The 15699-nt window shown below is 37.2% G+C and overlaps 1 protein-coding gene across 4 annotated transcripts in view; it reads right to left on the reverse strand.

Moving 5' to 3' along the window:
- Positions 1 to 15699, reverse strand: part of DCC (DCC netrin 1 receptor) — a 1139939-nt gene that overhangs the window by 647991 nt on the left and 476249 nt on the right. The gene's annotated exons all lie outside the window — the stretch shown is intronic.

Here is a 15699-nt window from a genome sequence, read left to right on the forward strand (position 1 = left end):
CGTTGCTACTTTACAGATGAGAAATCCAGTAAACTAAGGTCAAGGAATGCTATTTGCCCAAAACTGGACACCTAATGATTTGTGTATTGGGAACTGAGATCCAAACTCATTGCTGCTAGTGCTTTTTTACTATAATAACTCTTCCGTTTGCTCATTTACCAAAACAAAACAAAACAACAAAAACAAAAAACAACAACAAAACATGAAAACAAACAAACAAACAAAACAAACCTAAAGACTGGGACTCTTGCCCCTAAGTCTATCAGGCAGGCTGTATCTGTGGGTCTCCGACTTGCTCATAAACTGCAATGTTCAACTATGATCATTTTTGCATGTTAGCGCATCCCTATCTTGCCTGCTCATAAGACCTATGGCCTTGGTCTCTCACCCAGGAGCAGAGAGAGCCTGACATGTTAAAATATTAGAATCTCTGCTTCCAGGCTCTGGAAATCAGGCAATCTACTACCGTTTCCTGTGTTGACCTGCTAAGTTTCTGAAGGTAAATGAAGCCCTGAGGAACAGTGATAGCCTCACTCCCAACCTATTCTCTACTATCCACTAAATCCATCCATTTGGCTTTCCTGCTGAAATGTGGAAATCCGGTTTCCCTGCTAGTTACACACACAGAAGGTGTACTCTTTCATAAAAAGGTTGTATAATTTACTGCAGTGTAATATGAAAAGTTTCTCAGTACAGTACTTGGTATGCAATAACTAGTGAGAAATTAATGCTGCTTGATCTTGATTTCCAACTATTTTGAGACCCGATGGTCTTAGATGAATTTCTTTTGCTCATTCACTTAGTCATTTGAAATGCTTACAGAGGATGAATTCCTTGCTCAGCTCTCGGTTAGGCACCAAACTTCTGAACCTGAGCATGGGCTGCCTGGTCTGCAAAAGCAACATGAAATTCCCAAACCTCTGGGTGTATCAGCAGTTGCCCCAGTCCTGCTTAACTCTGGAGTCTCCTCCCTATGGATTTTGTCATTACTTTTGCCTATGCCCAAACTCCTTGTCATTATGTCACTATGTCTCAATCCCATAGCCTTGCCATTTGATCTTAGGAGAGGAATTGAAAAAGTGATATAAAATCAAGTTGAAGCGTACAATAAAATGAAGAATGCAAAGCCAGAAACTTTGGGGAAGAAATGAATGGAATATTTCAAAAGGTAGAATTTTTAAGTCTAGAAGAACCATCACTGTAAATTTTGACTCATTTTTATAATCACTTGCCAAATGAGATAACAAATATATAATTTCCATAGTAAGTATTCAATAAATGTTGACTTTTCAATCATAGCAACTATTATCCATTGTAACTTATCTAAGTGTACATATGCTTGCTATTTATGTGACTTGCAAGAAAAGAACAAAAGCTTAAAAATTTTAAAGGAGTAGCCATCTAAGCACTGAAACTGAATAAAAATAAAAGCTCAGTGCCACTTGAGTTATTGGTTTAAAATAAATTTATATGTACCTCAAGGGTCTATTTAACATTAGTGGAACAACTGAGTTTGATATACTATCAACATTTGTAGAAATAAAGAAAATATGTTCACTTTATATTGATTTGCCTGTTTTCAAAGAACATTAGAAAATCATCCTACATAAAGTATACTAGGTGCCCAGAGATTTTGTTTTGTTTTGTTTTTGTTTTTAGGATTCCAAAATCTTGTAATTTTTGACTTGTTGAGCAAATATAATTAAAAAAACAGATGGATAAAAGATAAAAAGCAATCATCTCATATTTTTAAAGCCTACCTTTAAAAATTAATATGGAAAGGTAAAGATTATTGCTAGAGAGTACCTTGAAGCAATATGATTATATAAAAAGTACTACCAATCCTGAGTATAAAAAAAATAATCGTTTTGATTTCTTTTCTTGTATGTCTGTAAGCCTAGAGAGTTTTGACATTAGTTTTTATACTTTAGCCTTTTTTTTCTTGATAAAGGATGACGATTTCTAGTTAAAATGTATTTCAATGGTACTATGACTGCTGTTGATATATGAAAAAATGAAATCAATGCTATTTTGAATATAATGGCCAAAGAAGGGTATATGTTTGTATGGTATGTATATTTTGCATTAAAAAAAAGCTATATTCAATGTTTCAATTACTCTTATAGCATAGCATATAAGACAACTATCTGGTGTCTGGTTGAAACCTATTTATAAGGTTATAATTATAGTAAAGTATGTTGTTTAATGAATACTTCTATTATCATTGTCCATTTTTTATTATCTACATTTCTTCCGATATCCAGCAGTTAGAGTAAGTGCTAGCAGAGAGAAGGTGCTCACTAAGAACATGTTGAATGGATGAATGTTGAAACTTCTGCTATTATTCCAACATGTCCATTTAGAGTCAACTGACCTTCAGCATATTAGACTTGACATTGCCCATTTTCAGGTTCTCTCAACTCAATTTGCTATTTATTTGGAAAAGAGAAATAGGCTAGGTGGATTTAGGAAATTTTGGCTTATAGGAAATGGTAATTAGAATAACTCAAAGTGGAAAAAAAAAACAAAAAAAACCCTACAAAACTTATGACTAAATTTTTAACCAAACATCTTTCTGTGGTTCAGGGTTACAAACTCCATATAAAATGAAAGGAATAATCGAGATTGTTCCACCTGGAGTGGAAACAATCCACTGCTAGACAGAAGTGAGCGGGCTACTTGGAACTCTATGGCCCTGGAAGTTCTACTTTACGCAAAATATGATACTTTTGGGGGTGCCTGGGTTGCTTATCTGGCTGAGCATCTGACTCTGATTTCAGCTTGGGTTGTGATCCAGAGTCATGGGATTGAGCCCTGTGTCAGGCTCTGTGCTGAGCATGGAGCCTGCTTGGGATTCTCTCTCTTTCTCTCTCTATCTCTCTGTCTCTGTCTTTGTCTCTCTCTCTCTCTCTCTCTCTCTCTCTCTGTCTCTCTCCCTGTCTCTCCCTCTCAAATAAAACAAAATAAAATAAAATAATAAAATAAAAATAAACATAATTTCTGGACTGAATTTTAAATATCTTAAGAAAATGTATACAGTATTTAATAAACCTGGGTAAAATTATATAAATTTCAAGGATAATCTATTAACAAAGTATATAAAAATGGGAAAAATACAAAAACATAGTTTTAAAGGGCTAGGTATATTGTAATAACTTTACGTTCCATTCTTTTTTTTTTTAATTTTTTTTTTAACGTTTATTTATTTTTGAGACAGAGAGAGACAGAGCATGAACAGGGGAGGGGCAGAGAGAGAGAGGGAGACACAGAATCAGAAGCAGGCTCCAGGCTCTGAGCCATCAGCCCAGAGCCCGACGCGGGGCTCAAACTCACGGACCGTGAGATCGTGACCTGAGCTGAAGTCGGACACTTAACCGACTGAGCCACCCAGGCGCCCCTACGTTCCATTCTTAACCCACTGTGATAGACACTGGGGGAAGGGTCACCTCACTTTGAATAAAAAGACAGTACAGACTTTGAACTGACAGATTATAAATATATCACTAGTTGTAATAATCTACCTGTGGGCTTTCCCTTCTTAGTAGTTTTAAAATAATAAGAATAAAAATCCTGTTTAATTCCCTGTTCATTCACTACTAGAAGCATAAGAGATTTTAAAAACAGAAAGAAAGAGAGGAAGAGAGATAATATTGAATCTATGAAACACTATGACTATGCTAATGTAGAAAAGACAAAGAGGCAAATGAAAGACATCTGTGGCAGCCATTAATTTATCTGGCGAAACCTGGTTAAACAGCCATCTGGATGTAGACTGTGTTCAATATCACAAAATGAAACCTGACCCTAGAAATTACTCTACATTTTCTAACTTGGGGGAAACAATAGTACTCAAAATTTATACTTATGATGACATATGTATACGTATACAAAATTATACATATGATTTAAATTCCATTTCCTGAAAAACTTTTATTCAAGCTCTTTTGCCAAAATCATCACAACAGTGTGTGAGTGAAGATAAGACTCCAGTTAGAGAACAGGCAGAGAAAGTGTTTTCTAAGGGATGGTTGAAAAAAAAAAAAAAAACTTTCAAGGAAGCACTATTAATCCTTTTCTATTCAAGATGCTAAACACTGTCATCCACACATCCTAGTTATACATTCATTAGAGCAAACAATAAGTCACAACCAATAATGTAGGTAAAGCAGAGCTTTACTGTACAGGCAGAGCCAATAATGGATTGTTCCCTCCACAACAACATCAACCAATGAGACAGCACATTTAACAACCAGCTGTAATATGCCAGTTAAAAATATGGTTATAAGGAAGAGGGGTAAGATTTTAATGCCTATTTTTGAAAAACGTTTCTGAAAAGTTAAAGCTAATTGCTGAACTAATTACACTTCTCTTGAATTTCTTACACACAAATGATGTGCTTCCAGATTAATTAACTTTACTTCCGAAGAACTGGGAGTGATTCCAAATTTTAACTGTCTGATTACTCCACTTCCTTGGAAAATATTCCTTATAGCTCTGCCCTTGGGCACATGATGTGAGAGGTATTTCATGGGGTGTAAGTAAAAATGCAGAAATAATTCTCTGACTTAGCAGCTGATCTTCCATACTTTAGAATGGTAAATATATATATTTCTGACCGTCCAAATTGAAGATTCAGAAAACCAATAAACCCAAACAACTATCTAAATACTGTAATTTCTAGTCCTATTTTCTTCCAGTTCTATCCTACCCAAGAACAATAATGTTCTTTCATGACCTGGGTGGTGTGTTGTTTAGAAGACTTTATTCCTGGGCTTGGATATTTTTCTATTTTACCTCTCAAAACATATAAAGTTGAAAAGTTAGGGGCGCCTGGGTGGCGCAGTCGGTTAAGCGTCCGACTTCAGCCAGGTCACGATCTCGTGTTCCGTGAGTTCGAGCCCCGCGTCAGGCTCTGGGCTGATGGCTCGGAGCCTGGAGCAGGCTTCCGATTCTGTGTCTCCCTCTCTCTCTGCCCCTCCCCCGTTCATGCTCTGTCTCTCTCTGTCCCAAAAATAAAACAAAAAACAAAACAAAACAAAAAAAACGTTGAAAAAATAAAGTTGAAAAGTCCATGTGGTCTCTCTGCTAAACCTTCTAAATATGAATGAAATCAAAAGTTCATTTCACTGATTGATACATAAGAAATCTATGTCTCTTTGGCTCCTTCTTCCGTTACAAAATTCTTTTTTAGATTTTCTGCCCTTAAAAAATGGAAAAAAAAATGGAAAAACATACTAATAAATAATCAAGTTATAAAAGCTAGTTTTTGCGAGTTTTGCTGCTTGGGGACATATTTGGTTGCCAATGATGCTTTATTAAAAAAAAAAATCTTGAGATTCCATTTTGGTAGTAGGTACAAATGATGCTACATTGCCTGTGAATTTTTGTGCCTTGATCTTTACAATGTTCTCCCCCTACACCAAGTTCATAGTTACTAGATTTAATTTCAGCTGCTCAGCTAAGGGCATTATTCCTATTCTTGATTTTAAGTGAAGTTTTCCCTGCAGAGTTAGAGAAAGAAAAAACAAACAAACAAACAAACAAAAACGGCCAGTTCTATCCATTGTTGGCAGGTTTTGTAAAAATGGGACCAGCAGGGAATCAATCTTTGTTTTAAACAGGAAAGTCACTCTAGCTTATTTTCAAGAGGGAAGAGCAACACATAATTAACTGGGGCAGGCCTGACTTAGGGCAGATGGCAACAGTAGACCAGCAGAGAGCATACCTTCTAGAACAAAGGTTCCTGCTGGGCAGTACCAACCCACAGAATTAGGAGGGAAAGCTTTCTCAAAAACTACATGAGTTTCAACTACCATAATTTGTCTAAAAACATCCTGGAACACACACACACACACACACACACACACACACACACACACACACACACTGCATTGGAACAGAGTGCAAAATACAAATGAAATTCAGCAGCAGGAAGAAAACACAATAATGCTATGATTCAGTAATAACAGCAAATATTTTTGACAGTTTGGAATGGGCCAGATATTATGCTAACTTCTTTGAAGCATTATTCAACTCTGGATTTGCAACATCTCCGAGGTACACAGTATCATTGCTCCCCTTTAACAATAACTTTTAAAAAATCATTAAGAAGTTGTCAAATGTGCCTGACGTTGTAAGTTGCCACACAAAGTATTTGGGTGTGTATATAAACACAGAAAATGGGACAGAATCGAAAGTCCAAAATTCACTTAACATAAATGGGAAAATATGTGTAATCTCAAACCATCAGGAAAAGAAGGATAATTACATAAATGTTCTTGGGACAACTGGGTAGCCATCTGGAAAAATATTCATGAAATCAGAGCCTGACCGTAACTAATGAAACAGGATAAATTCCAATGGATAACATATATAAATGCAATTATAGATAAATACATTGCACAAGTACTAGATTAAACCGGGAATTTTTGTATAATCTTGGAATGGAGAATGCCACTGCAACTATTACACAAAAATCTGAAGCCATTAAAGACAACATTTATAAATCAAATTAAATGAAAAATTTTAAAACTGTTTACCATAAATTACCTGCTTTACCATGTCCAGGTAATTGATAGGATAGGGTAATCAGCAGGCACTAATTAGTGTTAATTCATACAGTCAGATTCAAAATATCAAAACTGGAACAATCTTAGAGATTACTGCCTCCTAGTCATGTCTTATGGATGAGAAAAAGTGGCAAGTGGCCTACTCAAAGTTACAGAGCTAATTGATGCTTGCGTCATTCAAAGGGGTATTTCTGGTGTTACGAGATTGCCTCACACTAGCAAAGCAAAGCAGAAGAAACAATTTTATCGTTGGGGTAATAAACCTTGCTCTAATGGTGAAACTGGGAAAATAATAATTATTAATAATGCCTGTTTCAAGCTTTCTCTACAAACCAGATCATTGTATATACTTTACATACATCAATCTACTAAATAAAGGGCTGTCATTATAATCCTATGTGAAAATGAAGACACTTATTCAAGGTCACAGCTAATAGGGTGGATAAGCAGGTTCTGAACTCAAGAAGTCTTATCCCCACCCACTCCCTCTCTTGTTGTTACTCTCTTTTCAAAGATTGAACTAATAGATAAAGATTAGGTTCACCACTGGGAATTGCACCTGTTCCTTCTAATTTACCATTAACCCAGCATTTTTAGATTCACCTGAAGAATCTGTGCTTGGGAGTATATGTATTGGGGGGGGGGAGTGGCACAAAGATGGATTGATGGCAGCATCTTTATATATTCACAGAATTGTCATTTAGTGAGTAATTTGATGCTCAGTTTGATGGCTTTATCATTTCCATCTGAAAAAGCTAAATTTCATGCATCATTATGACTATACTATTTGCTAAAATACTGAAATATTTCTGTTCTGATAATCAAATGGTTTCTCGTCTGAGCCCTCAAGTGCTATGATGCCCACACACCCTAGGCCCTCCATGGGCCACCTCAATATACAGAAGCCAATAAGTCAAGACCATTTGAGTAGCGAGTTTCCAGATTCTGATTTAGCAATATGGTTGACATTAATTCTGACTGGTCAGTGCTTGTACTTCACAGAATGTCCAACACTGGACCATTCTTCCAAGTATATAAATTTCAAAGATAAGTCTAAAACATAGACATCAAGGCAGAAAGAATATGGAAAGGTAGCAAAACTTTCAAACCAAGTCTACATTAAGAATAAAACATTTCTGGATGCATTACAGGATTTCATATACAGAATAGATGGAAAGAAAAAGAATGATGAAAACAGGTTCCAGAGTGAAAGCCCATCTCAGCTGAAAGTGTTCTATGGTAAAAAAAAAAAAAAATAAATAAATAAATAAAATAAAATAAAATAAAATAAAATGGATACATTTTACCTATAATGTCAGGGCTCTACAACATAACACTTATTTGCTAAAGAGGTATAGATCTCCATCACATACACTTTTTTAATTGTTTTTTTTTATATTTTTTTAATCTTTATTTATTTTTGAGAGAGAAAGAGAGAGCACAAGCAGGGAAGGGGCAGAGAGAGAGGGAAACACAGAATCCAAAGCAGGCTCCAGGCTCTAAGCTGTCAGCACAGAGCCCAACACGGGGCTTGAACTCATGAACCACGAGATCATGACCTGAGCCGAAGTCTGATGCTTAACCCACTGAGCCTCCCAGGTGCCCTCCATCACATACACTCTCAATCTCAATGATTGTTTAATTCTCACTGGAGGCCTCCCTCCCCCACTGCTTATTTTAACTGAAGCTCAACCATTAGCATTTTCCTACCTCTAGCTTTCCACAATAGGGTCAAAGTATACCACTTCTAAAAGCTCTGCATGTGAGGCTAAAAGAAGCATCCATCATTGTATATGTGTTGGAAAGAGGTGGACAGTTAAAGCTTAATTCTTTGAAGCTCAGAGCCTCTTCATTAAACCCTTTCTTTCCATTATAGTCCATAAAGAAATCTAGTGGTACCTTTTCTTCAATGCATGCTTCCGGAGACAGAAGTGAGCCACATGGAGTAGTTTATTATCTGCTGGAAAATAATCACCTTCCTAAAAAAGATGACTGAAATGAATGCTATAACTTATGCCATTTGCCATTGCTTCTGTTGAAGGTTATATTTTGTTGGGTCTATACTATGACCTATGAGGAGGACTAGCATTTTACACGGACCCTGAGGATTTTAACTGAGACCTCCCTGTGTTGTCAAGAAATTGTGCCTTACCTGATACAGGAGCCAGGCTTGCAGCCTCTAATTATTTACTCCAGAGTTTTGCGGGGTCTTTTTCCTGGGAGACCAGGGATGGACCCCTGTTGGAATCACAATACAATTTCAGTGGGACCATCGCTGCATTCGATCCATTGCTACTTTGCATTATGATGGCTCTCTCTACTCTGTCAAAGAGAATTGCTGAGATCATCTATAGTGATTGTTACTTTTTACTATTCTTCATACTTAAAAGAAGTGTCAACACAAGGCTCTCTTTCAGAGTGCCTACAGGTCACAGGGAGGGGCTCTGTGAAGAAATGTAAGCTGACTGGGCAGCTCGGTCTACTTTAAGATGTATTGTCTTTTCCTGGTAACACATGAGAAATATTGTTGCAAATTGCTCTCAGTCCTCTCCTAAGGTCTGCTTTCAAGCTTATTCCCGTGTCCTCTCTGTCTTTCTTTCCCCAAGGGAGCTGGGATGCATCTCAGTGAGTTCATTTTTCACTGACATCTTCTCAAGAAGGAGGTCAGATGTTAGCACAGATGAATACTTCTTGGACAGATCTTTTCATTATGTTAGGCAGAAAACTGACTTTCTTTAATGGCAAATTCTTCTTTCCTTCACCAAAGATTTTTTTTGTAGTTACTTCATGGACTATACTGCCTATAAAGCACAAATCCTGAACTATTCATACAGAACTTCTTATTCAGAGACTTCTAATGACCAAAACCAGATCACCTTCTCTCACAGACATCACTGAGAGACAGGCATCAAGAAGACTTACCTTTCTCTGAGTTCACAAGGATGACACATGAATAAAAGAACCAACATAATATGTCTTCGGAGATGAATTCTAGCTTTAACTCTACATGGACCTGCTCTTTGTCTTTGAATTTGTTCATATTTATTTGTTCCACTTCTTCTATTTTGTGATACAGTGATATTAATACTGATCTAAATCCTCCAGCATGGTTCTTGGCAAATGGTATAACCTCAATACATATCAAATGAAGGAATCCATGAATAAAATGGTGAGTTAATATGAGGAAATGATTACAAACTGCTTTGTAATGTGCTACACAATAATGTGGGAGTTAGGGAGCAAACTATTATGTGTGCATGTAGAAAAAAATGTGAGGGGACTGTGTATTAGCTAGAGCAAACTAAATCTATTTCAATCTTAAAGAGGACGACTCCCACATTGAGAGACTACATGGTACCTTGGTTTAGTCCCAACCAGTAACCAAAAGGTTCTCAGGTCTCATAGATCTCTCATCCACTTCTTCTCCCAAACACACACACTGAATGGGGAGACTAGAAAGAAGGACTGAATGGCATGTGTAAGATCAAATAACAATGTATACCAAAAATAAAACAAACAGAAAACACCCCATCAATCTTTACCCCTTACCCAATACATATCCTACATAGCATATTGCATGTTTATTTGTTAATGTGTTGATTTATCTATAATGACAAAGTTCTAGTGCCATCAGATGGGTGATTTTTGTTTTTCCTACTACTGTATCACCTAGATTAGGGAATAGTATATATTCACATACTCAATAAATATGTGCTAAATAAATAGATGAACGAATGTAAAATAACAGAAGCCCAAGATGTACATTTCCTACTCACGAACCCACAGTTCATCTTAGTATACCACATTGACTCTCTGTAAAGCTAGTTTGCCATTTTATGCTTTGGCATGAAATATTATAAAACAAAGTCATAACATCAATCTTGGGTAAGCAATAATTTCTAGTTCTACTCTACCTGGTTAAGGAAAATGTAGCTTCTTGACTCACTTCTTTCTACCATTTCAGTAGAAGCAGAAATCACATTATTCTAATTAGAAAATGATAAAGATAAAAAGGTGAACATAGCTTGAGTGCTTGTTAAAAAAGATTATGACAAAATTTCCTTTACTCAAACAAAAAGCACTATATTATTCCACATCAATTAATAGCATACAAAGTCTTAACAGAGGGGCGCCTGGGTGGCGCAGTCGGTTAAGCGTCCGACTTCAGCCAGGTCACGATCTCGCGGTCCGTGAGTTCGAGCCCTGCGTCAGGCTCTGGGCCGATGGCTCGGAGCCTGGAGCCTGCTTCCGATTCTGTGTCTCCCTCTCTCTCTGCCCCACCCCCGTTCATGCTCTGTCTCTCTCTGTCCCAAAAATAAATAAAAAACGTTGAAAAAAAAATTAAAAAAAAAAAAAAAAAGTCTTAACAGAAGTTTGTCTTTCTTAGCAGGCAGACAGACACCTGCTCATCTAATGATACATTTGACTAACTAGGTATTCTTGTAGCTCAGAGACTGTGGGCAACAGGTATGAAGTTAAGGATGTTACTGAGGACCTCCTATATTCCAAGCAATGTCCTAAGTGCCTTACAACTGTTATACTGTTTAATCCTCATGATAGCCCTATGAGGTTGTCACTTTATAGACAAGAAAACTGAGCAAAGAGATCAATTCCCTTGTACGGGGTCATAGAGGTGTTGGATCTAAGTTACTACACCTGACTTCAGAACCTATGCTTATAAGCACCATGTTATATCATGCTAATGTTGTTCTAAAAAAGACTCAAGTTGCCTACAAAACAATCACTCCAGGAAGATGAGTCAGTCAGGAATGGTCCCTATGTTTCCAGCTCTGCCTTACCTGCACTAGTCCTAAAATAGTAGAAAAATACTTGAAATCTGTTCCAACAATCTGCTTCTGACAACTAGGTTAAAGTTTACATCATAAGCAATTCACACAATGGAGACTAGCATGTGTGCAATGTAAGTGGTGTTTTAATAGCCACTGTGTAATGAAAAATCCTGGATATGACGTATAAATTAAAAACAAACAAACAAACAAACAAAAAAAAACAAAAAAAACACGAGATTTACTTTACATTACCAAACTCATGACTAAAGGAAAAATCAGAAATGATGTTAGAAAGTAAGTAATGATGTTTAAGGTATTCACAGATTTATATGCACACTTAAATTTAACTATTAATAAAAAATATAAAATATATATATATTTTAATAAAAATAAAAAATATAAATATTCTTTGCAATGAAGCACTTTCCTTATAATCATTGAAACAGTGTCATCCTTGTACATGTTTGTGCAAAAACTGCCATTTCCAGGATGTCCCCAGCTTCAATCTTTGTGTTTCTCTGCCTCACATTTCACATATGGATGCATGAATGAGACTTGCCTTCATGATATCTCACCAAGTTCTGCTTTTCTGACATCAAAATGTGTGTGTGTGTGTGTGTGTGTGTGTGTGTGTGTGTGTATGTGTGTGGTCTTCCATAAGAAGCCCTCTCCACCTAGCAGGTGATAAAATTTCTTAAACATCCTTAAAGCCAAATCGACTTTGGATTCTTTAATTAGTAATTAGCAACCACTGTCAAACCCTTTGCATATACACATTATAGATAGCCATATTCTTTTTTTTTTTTTTTTTTTTTTAAATTTTTTTTTTTCAACGTTTTTTATTTATTTTTGGACAGAGAGAGACAGAGCATGAACAGGGGAGGGGCAGAGAGAGAGGGAGACACAGAATCGGAAACAGGCTCCAGGCTCCGAGCCATCAGCCCAGAGCCTGACGCGGGGCTCGAACTCACGGACCGCGAGATCGTGACCTGGCTGAAGTCGGACGCTTAACCGACTGCGCCACCCAGGCGCCCCAAGATAGCCATATTCTTAATATCTTTAGCTATTATTCTATTTTTTTTTTCTGAAACTAATGTGATTATTTTACATAATCTTGGACAAAGAAGGCACATAGACCTATTGAGTATAATTTTCGATACATGCAAACATTAGAGGTTCTTGCTACCCTCTTTTCTTATGTCTCTAGGATGTATTCGTAGGTCTCACTATCCATATAGTGAAAACTCTGAAATTCAAGATCCCAGTCCTGACTTTACACACGAATTCTGGACTTGTATATTGATTACCTACCTGATACTACCTGATATTCCACTTGAATGTCTCATAAGCACCTCATTCTTAACTAAGTGCAAAGTAGAATGCTTGATTTCTCCAAACTTCCTCCCCTGCAAGTCTTTCTCAACCTAGCTAATCAAACTATAAGTACGCTAGGACTCACAAACCTAGGACTCATTCTCATTTCCCTTCATTCTTTGGCATTTGGTTGCATTTCCCAGTAATGGAACGTGAAAAGAAATTTCTGTTCAAGTGATTTACTGAGGGACTGTTTTATTGCAGTAGTTCTCAACCTGAGAATGCATCAGAATCAAAATACACAATACTGGCGGACACGTGGGTGGCTCAGACAGTTAAGCAATCGACTCTTTGGTTTCATCTCAGCTCATGATCTCATGGTTCAGGTTCATGAGTTAGAGCCCTGCATCAGGCTCTGCACTGACAGCGTGGAGCCTGCTTGCGATTCTGTCTCCCTCTCACTTTCTGCCCTTCCTCTGCTCTCTACTCCTCCCCTATGTACTCCCTCTCTCTCTCAAAGTAAATAAAAATAAACTTAACACACACAATACTGGACTCTATCTCTAGAATTTCTAAGTAGGTCTAGGGTGGAATCTGAGAAGTTATAGTTCTAACACGTTACCAGGTGGTATTGATACTACTTTTCCCAAGATCATACTTTAAAAAACACTGCTGTAGGGAGAAGGGATGAGAGAAGTTGAATGAAGAGTGGGGAAAACAAAAATGTGGTCTTAGATAGAACTGAGTGATTGACAGGCATCTCGGTAGCCCACACTCCCAAAAGCTAGAGGATGATTCACCACCTATCAAAGGGTATCTGGAAAAGCCACAAATCACATCTACTCTACCCCCTAAATCCATTTGAATAAGCTTTTTCCAGATTCACCTCCAGAATAGGTACTGAATTTACCACTTCTCACTATATCCGCTGTTAAAACTCCAGTTCACTGTCATTTCTCAGCAGATGACAATTCCTTTCCCAGCCAGAATGGCTTTTACATTTCTTTTCTTTTGACAATGTTTTATATAGAGCAAGAGCCAAATTCCTGGTATGGTCAATCTAAGATCTTTGGAGACACAAAACTTAAAAACCTTTTAATTAAAGAATCTGCTGGTATAAGGTCAATGTTTGAAACAAAGCTCTGATGGAATCATCACTTAACCAGTCTTGTATTATTCTCCTACAATGCATTTTCCATGCATCAGATTTAATTTTTTTAATACAAAGCAGACACTGCCACCTCTCCATGATTCTCCAGTGTACGTGAAAAGAAAATCAAACTCTCTTCCATAGCAACAAGGCCTCAGTTTTTTTCAAAGCATTTGCAACTTTCTGTTACATCTTCCTAAAGTTCTCCCTTCACCATCACTCCAAACCTCATTATTACCTTACCACACAGAGGTAAAGATGGATGGCTGCTTTGTATCAGGCAGGGCTCAGCCCAAGCCCATCTTCTCAGAAAGACTTGCACAGATCTTTCTATCTAAAATACTTCACACCACCCAGTCTCTATATCATGTTATCCTGCTTTAATTAGTTCACATCTAAGCTATCTAAAGTTATCTGACTCATTAATCTATTTCCTTGTTTATTGTGTCTCTCCTCATGAGAATATGAGTTCTATGAATGCAGACTTTGTTCTTCAGTTCACTGATGTGTTCCTAGCACACTGAAGAGTGTTTGGCACATAGTAGGTATTAAATAAAATATTTTTGAATACACATATGGATGGTGTACATAGTTTGAATAAAGGTGATATTTTACTTCTTCGTCTTCAATTTCTAGACTGGCTGTAGGCTGGGTGTTCAGTTAATTTCTCTAAGACCAGACATGGCCATTTTGGATTAGAAAGATCCTGAGAATCAATCTTATCATGGCTAACCAACATAATTCATATCTAAGATAGTTTCTTTAGGGCAATAAATACATCTGGGTTTTGACAGCTGGACCATCCATCAAAAAGACAGACTGAGCTGATTAGTTTGACCAAAGTTACATTTAGAATGGTTCTACAGATATTGGTACCACTGAGAATTTAGGCATAGTGTAATCACATCAGTGCCTGGATAAGAGAAAATCAGAAAATCAATCTAAGAAAACACAATGGGTAGAATTTTTTTAGTTAAAAAATTGCCTGTTGACTTCATGGAGAGGAAGACCATGAGGCATGGCTAGAAAGTCAAAGCAAAGCAGGAAATAAAATATTATTCGGGTACAAGAGCAAAACTGCCCAGAAAGATGTCAGAATCGTGTCGGACTGGAACCCAGGAAAGCTTCCAGAGTAACATCCAGACACTGAACATCTGGACAATAGAACGCAGCCACCAAAAAAAGTCACTCCTTCAGGCAGAATTTCTTTTATAGTTTTTTTTTTTCTTCTTTTAGGGCAGTGGTTCTTGGTCTCCAGACCAGCAACATCACCATCAACATCAGCATTACCTGGTAACTTTTTCGAACTGCAAATAAATCAGGGCCCACCCCAGACCTACTAAAAGAGAAATTCCTGAGTATAGACCCCAGTGCTCTGTGTTTTAACATGTCCTGCAAGTGATTCTGATGCTGGCTCAAGTTTGAGAACCCCTTTCCCAGGGCGAGATTCAACTACCTGGTCGTGGAAAAAAGTGAACATTATTTTAGTTCAAGGTACCTGCAATTGAAAGTACATGGTTTGAAATAAAGTCTGAGTCTGGAATTCTGCTCTTAATTGACCAGGCAATCATCACTGAAGTGCTTTGCCCAACTATTAATGCATTTTCCGTGTATAAACAAAATGTGAAGCTTGCCCCTCAACATCACACACAGTGTTGCACAAAATGAAGGTGGAAAGCACTCCAGAAGAGTGCAGTGTTCTCAGAATGATGAGTATTATTACAATTCAGAGAGATATGTTAGATTTTGCTCTCAGCATAAATTTCTGAGCAATCATAACCTGTTTGCCAAGTGAAGACGCTTTACCTGAATTGCCTTAAATACATATTTGATAGTATTCGGCAATGTTGTCAAAAGGAGGCTGGTGGGGAGGAGC

Source organism: Neofelis nebulosa, chromosome 11 (genome assembly GCF_028018385.1).
Source record: "Neofelis nebulosa isolate mNeoNeb1 chromosome 11, mNeoNeb1.pri, whole genome shotgun sequence".
Lineage (NCBI taxonomy): Eukaryota > Metazoa > Chordata > Mammalia > Carnivora > Felidae > Neofelis > Neofelis nebulosa.